This window comes from Phalacrocorax aristotelis, chromosome 12 (genome assembly GCF_949628215.1).
Source record: "Phalacrocorax aristotelis chromosome 12, bGulAri2.1, whole genome shotgun sequence".
In the NCBI taxonomy this organism is placed as follows: domain Eukaryota; kingdom Metazoa; phylum Chordata; class Aves; order Suliformes; family Phalacrocoracidae; genus Phalacrocorax; species Phalacrocorax aristotelis.
The window spans coordinates 4,645,114-4,657,457 of NC_134287.1; the positions used below are offsets into that span (position 1 = coordinate 4,645,114).

The 12,344-nt window shown below is 39.6% G+C and overlaps 1 long non-coding RNA gene across 2 annotated transcripts in view; it reads left to right on the top strand.

The window, feature by feature from the left end:
- LOC142063796 (uncharacterized) overlaps window positions 1-12,344 on the top strand; it is a 63,799-nt gene that overhangs the window by 49,727 nt on the left and 1,728 nt on the right. Inside the window, exon 11 of one of the 2 annotated variants that reach the window (XR_012662894.1) lies at window positions 10,360-10,772. The exons of the other annotated variant lie outside the window; for it this stretch is intronic. This is a non-coding gene — a long non-coding RNA (uncharacterized LOC142063796). The remainder of the gene's footprint in view (window positions 1-10,359; window positions 10,773-12,344) is intronic. 2 annotated transcript variants of the gene reach the window in all.

Here is a 12,344-nt window from a genome sequence, read left to right on the forward strand (position 1 = left end):
CTCCCTTAATCTTTTACCCAAGGCTTATTGCCCTGTTAGCTTAGCAAAAGCCACTAAGATTTTCATTACTGCTTTACCTCATCTCACTTAAGCATTCAGGCTGGCAACCTTTCAGTTTTTCTTTCCAAAGCCCATTAAACAGGCATCTAATGTGAAAAATCACAGCTGCTCTTTCACCATGCTGTTCCTACACTACACCAACAAAAATTTGCTTCAAACCACTTAAGGTTGCTCAAATGCCAATCTAACCCACACACATCCTTCCTGGCTAGCTCTTTTTAGCCACTTTGTGTTAACCAGGCAACTGGATGGACTTGGTTCATTGAGCAAAACACAGCTCACGCACTAACTTCATCTAACTTGCACTCTGCTGCAAAAGCGTAGATGTCACCTTGGTGACACTGACATACATTTACTAGTCCTAATAATACTATTTAGGGATATGAGGAGTTACTTGAGGGCTTTTCTCTGAAGGAGAAGGCTGGAGAGGAAAAGGAATTCTGTTTTTATTCCCAGGCCAGTAAAAAAGGGAAAAGCTTCTCTTAACCAGTGGTAGTTAGAAATTTTTCTTTGTTACAAAATGGGAATGTTTAGAGGATTAAATGTTTATCACAGAATGGTTGGGGTTGGAGGGGACCTCAGAGTGCTTCTTGGAAATGTTACAGGTTTTTTATAAAAAACCAAACCTTTCTCTTTGCCTTTAGTAAGGAGTTCTACCAGGGACCCCTTCCCAGAGAATGAGATGGGACACAAAATAAGATGTGGCATGGGTGGCATTGCATTCGTGTCCTTCTCCTGATTAGGGAAAACCCATCCTAAAGTTCATGTTCCTTTTTCATACGCCTATATGTTCTTCTGCAGTATATTTCTGTACGCAAAGCTGCATAGCTTTAACAGGAGAGGCTGAGAGCAGTGGATTTCAGTAAAGGCAGTTTGTAGCCTACTGATAGGACAGGAACAGGCTATCTCCTGAGCCAGCGAGTGCCTGGCCCTGTCACTGGCTGTTACGGGACAGGAAGTTGTGATTCTGTCTTTTGGGAGCAAGGGAGGGAGTGCAGGGAAGTAAAATATTTTAAAAATAAATCTTAATAAATCGGTTTCCATCCAACCCAAACTCTTTTAAACTCTCCATCCCCCAAGGGAAAGAGAAGTTCCTCCATTTGTAGCTTTTTTTCTCAAGGTAGTCATAAAGACAGTGAGAAAATGAATTCTACCTCTGTAAAAAAACAGTAGCAAAGAAATGATGTATCCATTTCATTACTGCCATCATGCATTACACATTTGGCTTCTCCAGATAACAGCTATATTCATAATTCATACAGGCGGTATTTGAATATCCCATGAAGAAGGTATTTAAGGAGAAACTTCTCTGCTAGTCATAGCACAGCAATGTTGAAAGCAGGGTGGGGTGTTGGTCAATGAAATGTCTCTGTTTTAGAAATGACACCTTATTATCAGGGCTGCTAGCTCCAAAATCAGGTTACGAACGCCCTGCAGGTATAATACCAGATAATAAAATAGTATACCTGGCCCTTTTATGTAACACAACCTAAGTACAGATAGAGGAAGAGAAGTAATGATTCATTATCTGTTCATCCAAAACCCAAGATTGCTGATTCATATGCTACATCCCAAAGCTTCATGAGTCTAAACGTATTCTTGACTATTGCCAAATCTCTATAAAAATCTGCTGTGCACAGGAGTGTGCCCGTGCTTTCTGTCATTGACCTTGTCCTAAATCAAAAGGTCTAGATCAGCCTTAGGCTCACTGGTAGGTAGTGCCTCTTCTAGTAATCCCTACTTCTAGCATCCCTTGTTATAAGCTTTACAGGTAATACAGCATTAGTTTTGTCCTCTGTGTTTTTAAATGGCATGTAGAACTTTAAAAATGCATAATATAGTCTATAGCACAGCACAGTACAATTTTGTAAATTGAATTCCAGGCTTGTGCTTGTGCCCTGTTTTTTTTATGATAGTGATATACAAAAATGAAGGCAAATCAATCCCTCTTGCAGGTAAAGGTCGTTCTATCCAAGCCAGGGATGGACTCGGACTTTTTTTTTAATCAGTTTGAAATTAGCAAAACCTTCTTTCTAGCATTGTTATCAAAATCAGGCATTAATCTCTATTTTGTTTAAACTGTATAAGCCTATTAGAGTTGGATGCAATGTTGATTAAAAACAACTGTGCCTAATGAAACTGCAGATTTTCTGAAAAAACATGAGACCTACTCCAGTGTATGCACATCAAACCAATGTCAAGTGATGAATAACTTGTTACCATATAAATATAGAAGGTCCCTGCCATGATTCTTCAGCTGACATTTCTAATGATAGGTTCTCAGCTAAGTCAACAGAGCTATTCCTCTTGCTTTCATGGGTCTTTGAGGTCCTCTGTTCTTAGGATCATTTCCTTTCTTTATCCATATGAATTTGAAAGAGTAATTATACTCCTGAAGATCTTTCCCTGAACAATGTTACCACACTCAGTGTGTAACCCTTAGAATGCAAGTAATAACAAGGGTGGAAACTCCCACTTGTAACTCCTACTACCAGTCTTTTCTTGATGGGGCAAGGAGATGCTTAGAAAGCCATTCAGTGGGATGTGCTCCGAGTTTCGAGACAGTTCTGCTTTCACGGTGCATCATCCCCACAGCCACAATAGTTTGCAGAAATTTAACAGAGCATGAGATTCCTTTGAATATGTGGGTTTCTGTACTTCAGTGCCAGTATAATTCAGTCAGCTTGAATGGTGATAAACCAACTCCAGTCTGTTGCAATGCTGAAAAGAAACACCATAAAAAACCTGTGATAGTTTCAAGAGATGTTGCCTAATATTTATTTCATCTGTCTTTATTCTTTATGGAAGAAGAAGTGGTTCAGCAAAAGCCAGCTGAGCAAATCTGCTACCTTCCCTGCAGATTATTATTGGTATAAATTTCACAGCTGAATGATGATGTTTTCATGCCTTATCAAAAGAGTTATATGGTCAAAGACCTGAAACAAGGAACTGGAGCAAGACTTTCTAGCAGGAGGGAAAAGAGGCTTACAGATATACCGTGCTATATACACTCCAACAACCTACAGCCAAACTACTGTAGAATTCTTTGAGCCACTGTTATGTCATACAATATTTAACTGTTGAGTCAGCATACTTTTAGCAGGGTAAGACTACCGAAACATATTATGACTCCACTGCTGATACATAGCATCATATCTAAAACCAGTTTTCTTCCTTTTTAAGTCTTATGAGTAGATGAATTCAATTACCCAGTGAGACTTCATTCTTGCAGATAATTGACTACCCATCCATCTTAAATTGATCTTTGGGAGCCCGGCTCAGAAGGCAGGTGATAGCATGGCTGATGCAAAAAGCGTATGCGTGGATTTAGAGTGGGCGTGAGAGATATGAGCACAGCATACTGAGCAAATGCTTAGTTAGTTGTTTGGGTTTTTTTTTCATCTGCAAAATGGGGCACTGATTTCCTGCCAGGGGATGCTTTTGAATAGGGGTGTCTGGAGCTATCTATTAAATTGGGTCTAACTTGGAGTAGGAGGCAGAGAGCAGGAGGAAATGGTGATGGAAAAAATGGATACTAGGCTAGGAAATAAGTTGAGTTAGAGGCTCTGTATCTCAGAGGCTTTGTTCTGTCTTTGAGTAGTGTCCCAGAATGGGTACTGACACCGCACTGCTATGGTGCCCTGCACCTTCCTCAGAGGGGAACCGGAAATCACTGCCAGTTCACATTGGTCATTTTCTGCCATCACATATGTCATAATTTAAATGTAACACGTGCCAAGAAAGAGCTAAGCAATTATCTTTTTATTTAGGTACATTGTCTGAATATGAAGGGAAATTTTAAGTCTTCATAAATTCTGTATTTTCAATGCAGGTAAGTGTTTTGTAGGCATATTTTATTTTATCCAAACATCACTACTCTGGCAGAAATTCCCTCTTGGGTTTTATTTTAAAAAAATCTTTTCCATGTCCTTGAGCAGTGCTAAGCACAAGGATCCTAATTCAGAGGTGATGTTGGCCACTGCCCTTCCTTTGCTCTGTTCCGTTCACCTTGTGCCTCAAGAGATGCAACACAAATGTTAGGAAAAGGTGAGAGCTAAAATGGTGGTGACATCTTAAGAGGCACATTTTCCTGCCATCCCATTCCGCCTCCTACGGCTCTTTTTTTTTTTGTCCCTGCAGTTAGAGGAGCTGTGCCAGGCCTGAGCATGTCTAGCTGCTGTGTGTGCCAGCCTCAGGGCTGGGCTCACACATCCGCACAACAAACCCTCCTCAGTGGAACACTCATCACTGAAATGTGGCAAGGCAGGTTGCTGGAGGGAATATAACAGGGGACTCAACCCGGTGTTCTGGCCCTGAGGACGTGAGGGGAGGGGATCGGATCCATCCTTGCCTTCTCTCACCTGTAGCTAACAGAAGGCAGCCAAGAATTGATTCAGTGAGCCTTTCCAATTAATTTTGGGTCATGTCAAAGAGGTTTGCTGAAGCCACAGCAGGACTTCAGATGAACTACTTTGCCCTGAAAAACAACTGAGAACTGGCATGTTCTCCATTACTGCTGAGTGACAGCTTAAAAAGTTAGCAGCCTGTCAGCTACAAAGCGGTGCCTCACTGTTAAGTGTGCTATTAGATTTACCATATGCTAATGTGTCAGATGCAAAAACAAGGTTTGCATGTCAGTGGGTCTGCTGCAAACAAGCTCCAGTACAGCAGCTCAAATGCACAACCATGAACATATCTTCTAAAGGAAAGGGTCTAGATCAAATTCAGAAGCAATTTAAAAATAGGAGGGTGTTAGTTTCATATAGATAAATGTGGGAGAGTGATATAAGGTGGTAAAAGGCACATAGCAAAGGAAAGGAACATACAAATAAGTCCTTGCAGGTCATTGTGGCCTTGCTTCGAATTCCTTCTGAATTTAGCCTGGAATGTCAATGCCTGTGTCAAGTCGCTGTTTGAACACAGCACAACACAACCTGCCCAAGCTAAACTGCAAACATAAAAACCAGTTCCCCTATTTCTGTCATATTCTTCCTTGTTAATCACTTGATGATTTACAGTGCTATCCTTCTGATAGCTGATGGAGAAATTGCTAGTTGGTAAACTGTTTAGAGATCCCTAGATTGAAAGGCAAGATGTAAAATGAACACCAGATACACAAGATACGAAGAAGTTACAGAAGGTCTTTCCCTCTTCTGTGATCAAGCCCAGGAAAAGATGTTGTTTGTCTTTTCACAAACATACTTTTTTCTATGAGAGAAGCAATGTAAACTTTCCTATCAAGCAGCCACAAAGCGCAGGTAATTGTCACACACTGGTGAAAATATTCCCCGTGCCTTGAAATTCAAAGGTTTTTTTTAATATACGCTGGGTTTTTTTTGTTTGGGATTCTTAGTTAACATTTATGCTAATGAGTCCATTCATCAGTTTTAAGTGTCCCAGTGTTCTGCAAAAGGTCAAGGTACAAAATAGCCTGCGTGCAGTATTACAAGGTAACTTGTTAGCCATATTTCTAAGGCAGTTTTTATCAAAACAAAAGCACCATTTTGGCCTGAAAAATCAAGGTCTTTCACTGATTTTAAATTTTTCGTTTGAAACTTTTTGATGTGGAATGCACGTCATGTTTGTGTTGGTTCCTCTACACTTGACTTCTTTTTTGCTGAACAGCGGGCAGAAGGCAGGGTTTCCAAATGGCACAGACCGTGTTCCAAGATATATCAGAGCACTTGGCATCTGTAGTTAAAAAAGCGGCAGAATTTGCCAGTACTCGCAATAACCACATATCTAGCTGCTTTATGCAACTCCTCCCAGTATAGATACAGAGGTGCTATATCAAGCTTTTACACAATGTAAGTTTGGAAGCTGTCTGGGGAATATGAAGTCACCTAAGCCTTCACATGCATGCTGGGATCAGCTGGAGCAGAAGCAGGGGTTTAAAAGAGGACACTGGCACTTTGCCTAAGAAAAAATAGCTGCCAATAAATCCTCTGTCTAAAGTATTTGGAAAAAGCGTAACTGGGAAATGAAAAAAATCTGTAACTGGGCTATTTCAAAATACAAACATAGACAATCTTGGATTGCTTGTTTCTTTGTAAAGACGAAATATATTTCTGAAGTCGTTCAGTAACTAAAGGTCACATCTGGTTCCTTAGGCTTCTCTTTCCTAAAGGATGACTTTCAGTGTTGTCCCAAGCTGACTTCTGTCCATACCTACAGATCTCTAGCTTGCATAACACTGTGAGCTTGGCCTGTGTGGGAGCATAGCTTGGAGTTCATGCATTTCTGATGCTCAGACCAATAATAATAGCAAGGTTATGACTACTCCATTCTGCTGGTATAACTACTTGGGTAGTTCTAATACCACTTTGCAGCACGTCTGCTTTTACTTACCTCCTCTTTCATTCTTGAGTTCACTCTTTTACCATCTCTACGGGTGAATTACCTCCATAAAAAAAGACAAAATGGCTGAATACATGCTGCTTTGAGGAAGTCCACAGAGCAGTGCCGTACTCCCTGTCCATCTTCAGTCCATCTTGCTGCCTCACAAGCTGCTTGCAGGCTGCAGCCTTTGTGGCCTCAGGTGCTGGACTCTCGGCACTGTGAGGGACCAGCTCTCACCATCTCTTAGCCTGTGCTTCCAAGTTGGCATCTGACTGATAAGATCGTTGCTTTAGAGAGTGGTCTCAGGGCAGCCATTAATGCATAACTGAGGTTTAGCCAGGATGGTTTCCTGTAGCTTTTGTCAGCAATGTAAGTAGCATGAATACTTATTTAATTTCTTACTGTACTGAAGCATAATGCCTCTGATTTCATATGAGAGCTAGTTCTTCTCTTCAGGAGTTTATTAAATATGCCTTTTAAGAACATTATGAGCTCAGCATCAAAGTACTTTATAAATCTGTCCGAGGACTGAGGAATGTTAGCTAAGGGAATCTATAGTAAGATTTATTTCTTCCTCTATCCCTTCTGCCAGTGCAGAACTTCAGGCCTCCCCCAGCAGAACTGCCTGGTCCAGAAGCAAAGCCATCGGTTTCCTTTCCTATCCTAAAGGGACCAGCAGTTGCCTGGCTTATTTACCAACGCATTTAGGTATGTTTCTGAACTCGCTGTACGCGGGTATCCCTATGTAAGTCAACACGACTATTCAAAATACCATAATACTCTGCTAGCCAGAGCTTGGCCATCTGGGAAAAAAAAATCACTGATTCAGCTTTTAGCCAAGGTGGGCAACACCTACAGGACTCCGTGAGATCTCTACTAAAAGCAAAGTAATTCTTCTCCAGATGCTGGTCTTGCTGTGCTGTTAGATGCAAGGGACAGTTTCTACCTCACACTCTATAAGGTGGATCCACCTTTCCAGAGCTGCCGTTTCTGTGTTGCCTGAGTAGATGCCAAATGAGAACAGCTCAGAAAAAGAATTATTTTGTCTGGTTCCAAACTCATTTTGCTAAAAGCTAATTTGGCTAAACTGGAGGATTCCTAAGACCTTCTGATGTTTCCTTACTAGCATCAGTCTGTCTCAGATAAAATGCTAGTAGCATGAGGGCAAGCATATATCAGTTGTTCTGATAAGAAAACTCTGCACTTTCATCACTCAGATCTTTGCTAAAGCAAGCAGACTTCTTTCAGATCCTCAATCTAGCTATAAAATGAGAATCATATAGTCCGAATAAAATTATTAGATACTGTTGTAGTCTAAAGTGTCTGAATGCAGAAGAAAGTCCCTGAGCTGTTTGTGTACTCTCCTGCATATGCTGTCGTTAATCATTTCTACAGTGCTTTGCACTGCTTTGAATACATGGCTGACACTAGGGACTTTGCTGGTTGCATCAAACTAACCCAAATTATAAACATTATTTGTTTGCCTACAATTAAAGATCCCTAGTGACTAGCATGCACCCATATATTTTTTTCAAGTAATTTCACTTGTCTTGGAACAAATATAAATGAGGCCAACCTCTGTCCAGTGCTTATCTGTTGCATCGGGTTTTTTGTTTGCAAGCTAAGAGGACCACAAAAATGACTGGGTGTTATGTCCTCATCTACACTGCAAGGGCTATTCTGGTCCACACTGAAGAATTTCCCTACATGGACAATATCAAGAAAGACAGCAGTAGCTCTGCTGCGTGAGCTGTCCAGACAACAAAGAAAGGATCATCAGTGAAATTATTTCTGAAGAAAAACAGTTGCTAACTTACTGGGGGAAAGCTATTTCACCGTTATGTGCCTATGGGGCATTTATTTTGTGTGCATGTACATTGTGTGCAGTGATAGCATTTCAGCTGTCTTTAAGATCTTATCCAAGCCCACTGCCTCCACACCAATCTAATTTTCCATTCAGCTGTTCTGTTTACAGTTTTGAAATTGTTTGGTTTATGAGGTATCTGGAAAGTAAAATAGGCTCCCACCGGGCACGTACTGGTGAAGTGAGGTAGGAGACTTCTTCAGCTAAATACTCTGAGATCCCATCTTGAAGACCAAAGGACCTGGCCAGATGAGGAAAAGAAGTGAAAAGGAAAGGGAGAAGGATGACCACTCGCTCTCCTGGAGACACTCCAGAATGATAGAACCTGAGATATATTTAGTTTTAGCCCCAAGTAACCTTGCCGTTGACATGACATCCTGGTAACTTCATCTTAACAGCAATAGCTAGTATTTATGTAACTCTGTAAAGTAAAAAGGGCCTATTTTTAAATTTTATAGAAATATATTCAGCCACCTCTAAAATACAAAAAGGATAACTTTTAAATATATATCCTGGATAGCTAAAAACCCCACAACATTTAGGAATACCCTATACACTCGAAAATGTTGCCATCTAAAGAGGAATTTATCTTAAAGAGGCGTTAGGCACTGGCTGTACTGGCCAAGTATGCAGAGGGTACATGCTATGCAAAATAATCACAGTCCCAGGTGAAATACAAGCACTACTATTTACTATTTTTAGGCACCGTGTAACCGTGATCTTGAGAGTGACCATAAGGCAACATTTCAACAATCAAGGGATGTTCCATCCAAGAAAAAAACAATAATTTTCTGGAATGAATGGAAAAATTATTTTGCATGGATCCATAAAGACATAAGTTACTGTTATAAGGCTTTCTATAACCTGTGCAGAAGGAACATCTCAGTTGCTTATAAAGAATTATAGAAAGAAGGAGAACACAGAAATAATCCTAGAATAAACTGTTGGAATAAAGTGCTCAAAATTTTCCCTCTCTTGCTATCAAATACAAAATCCAGAAAAAGATTTTCTGTGCACATAAATGAATGGTACATTGCCATTCATGTACATCACTCTACTGTGGCAGAAAGCAACAATACTTAATTTGCTAATATTTTCCCATCCTTTGAATATATAATACTGGCAATAAACAAAGCCTACCAATACACTAACTCTTCTTTCAATTAAAAAACTAATTTTTAAAATTGCTTTACGCATGGGTTTTGTGTGTGTGGCACTGATGTCCAAAACATTTTACTTTTAAAATGTTTTAACAGCTGTTTTTAGTAGGTGCTTGAAAGGGAATTAATTCACTTGTCTACTTGATAATTCTGTGAGCCTACATGTAAAAGGTAACCCAAGTGAAAATATAAAGATTACAACAGTTAAATAGTTTGAACTTTGGTAATGTATCTGCACTTGTAGCTGGTACGGTCTCTTCCGACATACCATTAATAATCTGCCAATGCATGAATGGAAAATATGCATTATTCTTTGCTTGCAGTTTCTATAGACATAATACGAAAAAGCCTGCTATAGATAAGGAGTTAGTTTGCTGTCATGTTTCAGTGCCCACCCCTGTGCTAAATACTCACTGAATCTTTGTAGTAATATGTTCCAGTGTAAAAATCCAACAAACTCTTTGTATAGCATCAGTGAAACTGTTGGAAGATGTTTTTCTTGCATACACTGAGCCAGGTAATACACAAGAAAAACAGATACCTATGTGGTAGAGTCTCAAAATGATGCCAAATTAATGACTTTCAATTCAGTTTTGCTTTATTTTTTTGGCTCTTAAGACATTTCTACATTCAAACGTAGAAATATTTTAGAATTTTTTGACCACCCAGGGTTTTCTAGGTTTTGTTAGGCCCAATTCTACATTAAATTTAAGGCAGAACAAGCTGTTGTGTTACTTTGACTCAATCTGAGAGGGCTCATAAACAGATGTTCTCTTCAATTTACTCATGGAACAAAAAACTGAAAGAGATGATGTCCCTTAAGAGGGGATTAGTCCCTTAAACGCAGGGTGGCGGCCTAGCCTGCATTCAGGTAGGAATGCAAATATGTTTACCTGGTAAATGTCCGAGTCTTTATCTGAGATTTATCTGTTACAGGCAAAAATATCTTTGGATGCAGACTTTAAACCTTGTTTGGAGGAAGAGAAGAAATGTTTTAATGGATCACAAATTTTTTTTCTCTAAGGATATCCCTGGCAAAACACACTCTACCCTTCTCGAGACATTATTACTTGTTACAATAAGTGATAAGCTGTTGGAAAAATCATCCCAAAGGGGAAGTTTCTAGCTGTCATGTGTTGGTTTAGCTCCATGATAAGTTATGCTTAGCAGGACGTACACATAACTGTGTCTACTTCTCATAACTCTCCTGGTTTTTTTTAAAAATGACTATTTTTATTGTTTTTTACTGACAATTTGTGGCCATTAGAGTTTGATTCCAATAACATTTTGAAGCTGCTTCCTACTTTCTGTTGCTTGGTTAAAAAAACTGCATAAATATATTCTTCATGGTAAGTCTTAGGATTGTAATGTTTTCATATCTGATTTTTGTGCCACTAAATGGCATTCCTTATTTTCATCAGAATTCCTCTTCTGAATCAGTGCCATAGACTACTTTTCAGTAGGAGCCTTCCATTAGAAATGTTTACATTCTTTGGATTTGATCATTATTACTTCATGGTGAAGCTATAATTACTTCTTGAACCAAGTAACTGTGTTGCTTAGGCTGAAGTCAAGAATAGCCCCTTCTTTTTTTCCACCCCCAAGGTTGTGGAACTAGCTGTTCCAAGAAGTTGTCATTTGAATGGTTGAGAAATTGCCTCTCAAAGATTTGTCCTGAAATAACATTTTGCCAATCTACGTGCCAGTAGTTGGAGCAGTACACTACCCCTTTTTAGAAGACCATTGCATTTAGTTGCTTCTTTGCTTTCCTTCACACTGCATACTCTGTGTGATATTTATGTTACATACTATAGGCAACCAATTTAGGTATCCAAATTAAAAGTATAGGCTTCTTTACCGTCAATGGAAAGACATAAAGTGCTTCAGAGGGCAATTAAGAGTACATCAGTGAGAAACCTGCCTGCTTTGTTAATTACATGGAGGACCTGGACACTTCTGTTAAATGCCACGGGTAGATTGTGAAGATGCCTGAACCTCCCCAAAGCCTTTTTTTGATTTTTTTTTTTCAATTGGGACAGGAAACTAATACTGAAATCTGTTAAAATAATGTCACTTGAACTGCAATTTAGATGTGTGGAGATTCTCTCACTAGTTATTGCTCCGCTGAAATTTTCTCCCTCTAAGATGATCTTTCCAAGAGAATTACTACTTCCCATCTCAGTCTGTTCTAGATAGATTTTAACCTAAGTAGCCCACTTATTTTCTCCTTTCAGTCAGCTTCAGAAAAGATGAATATGTCATGCTTGGATAGACATTCTAGTTTTCCTTTAATTGTTCTTAGCTTTTACATATTATTGTACCTATTTGAGATACAAACGAGCCTGTTCTGCTAACGCCCCTAGTCATTGCTGATCTTTGGCCCTACTGCTCCTCTGCTACTTGTGGCTTTCTTCCTAATAACAAACAGCTTCCCAGGTCTCTGCCATGTTTCCATGCTGGCAGCCCATGTAATTCTGTTTTGCATGCATGGAGTCTCTGGTTTTAAAAAAGCTCTCTGTCCTCGCAGATGTGTTCCAAGCACTAGAGAAAAACAAACAAAAGCTCCCTTTAAACCCTTTAGGCATGTGCCTGACTAGTCATCTTTGACAGTGAAACTGGAATAATTTTAAAGAAATCACAAGCCTCCTGGCCTAAGAGATTTTTTTTCTGTGTAATCTAGTTTCCGTGAACTCTCATACACTGATCTGTGCTTCTGGTGTCAGGCTCACAAGCTTCTCCCTACCACTAAAAAGAATCTTCTCTAAATGTATCATGTGAACTGTCATCTCCAGTGCTGGTCACCAGGCTGCTGAACAGTTCTCTTGGTTGCTGTGTACACGAATACAGTATTTTGATAACTAAATCGCCTACCATTACAGCCTGTCAACAACTCACTGTGTATCCGCATCTCCTAGAAGGAC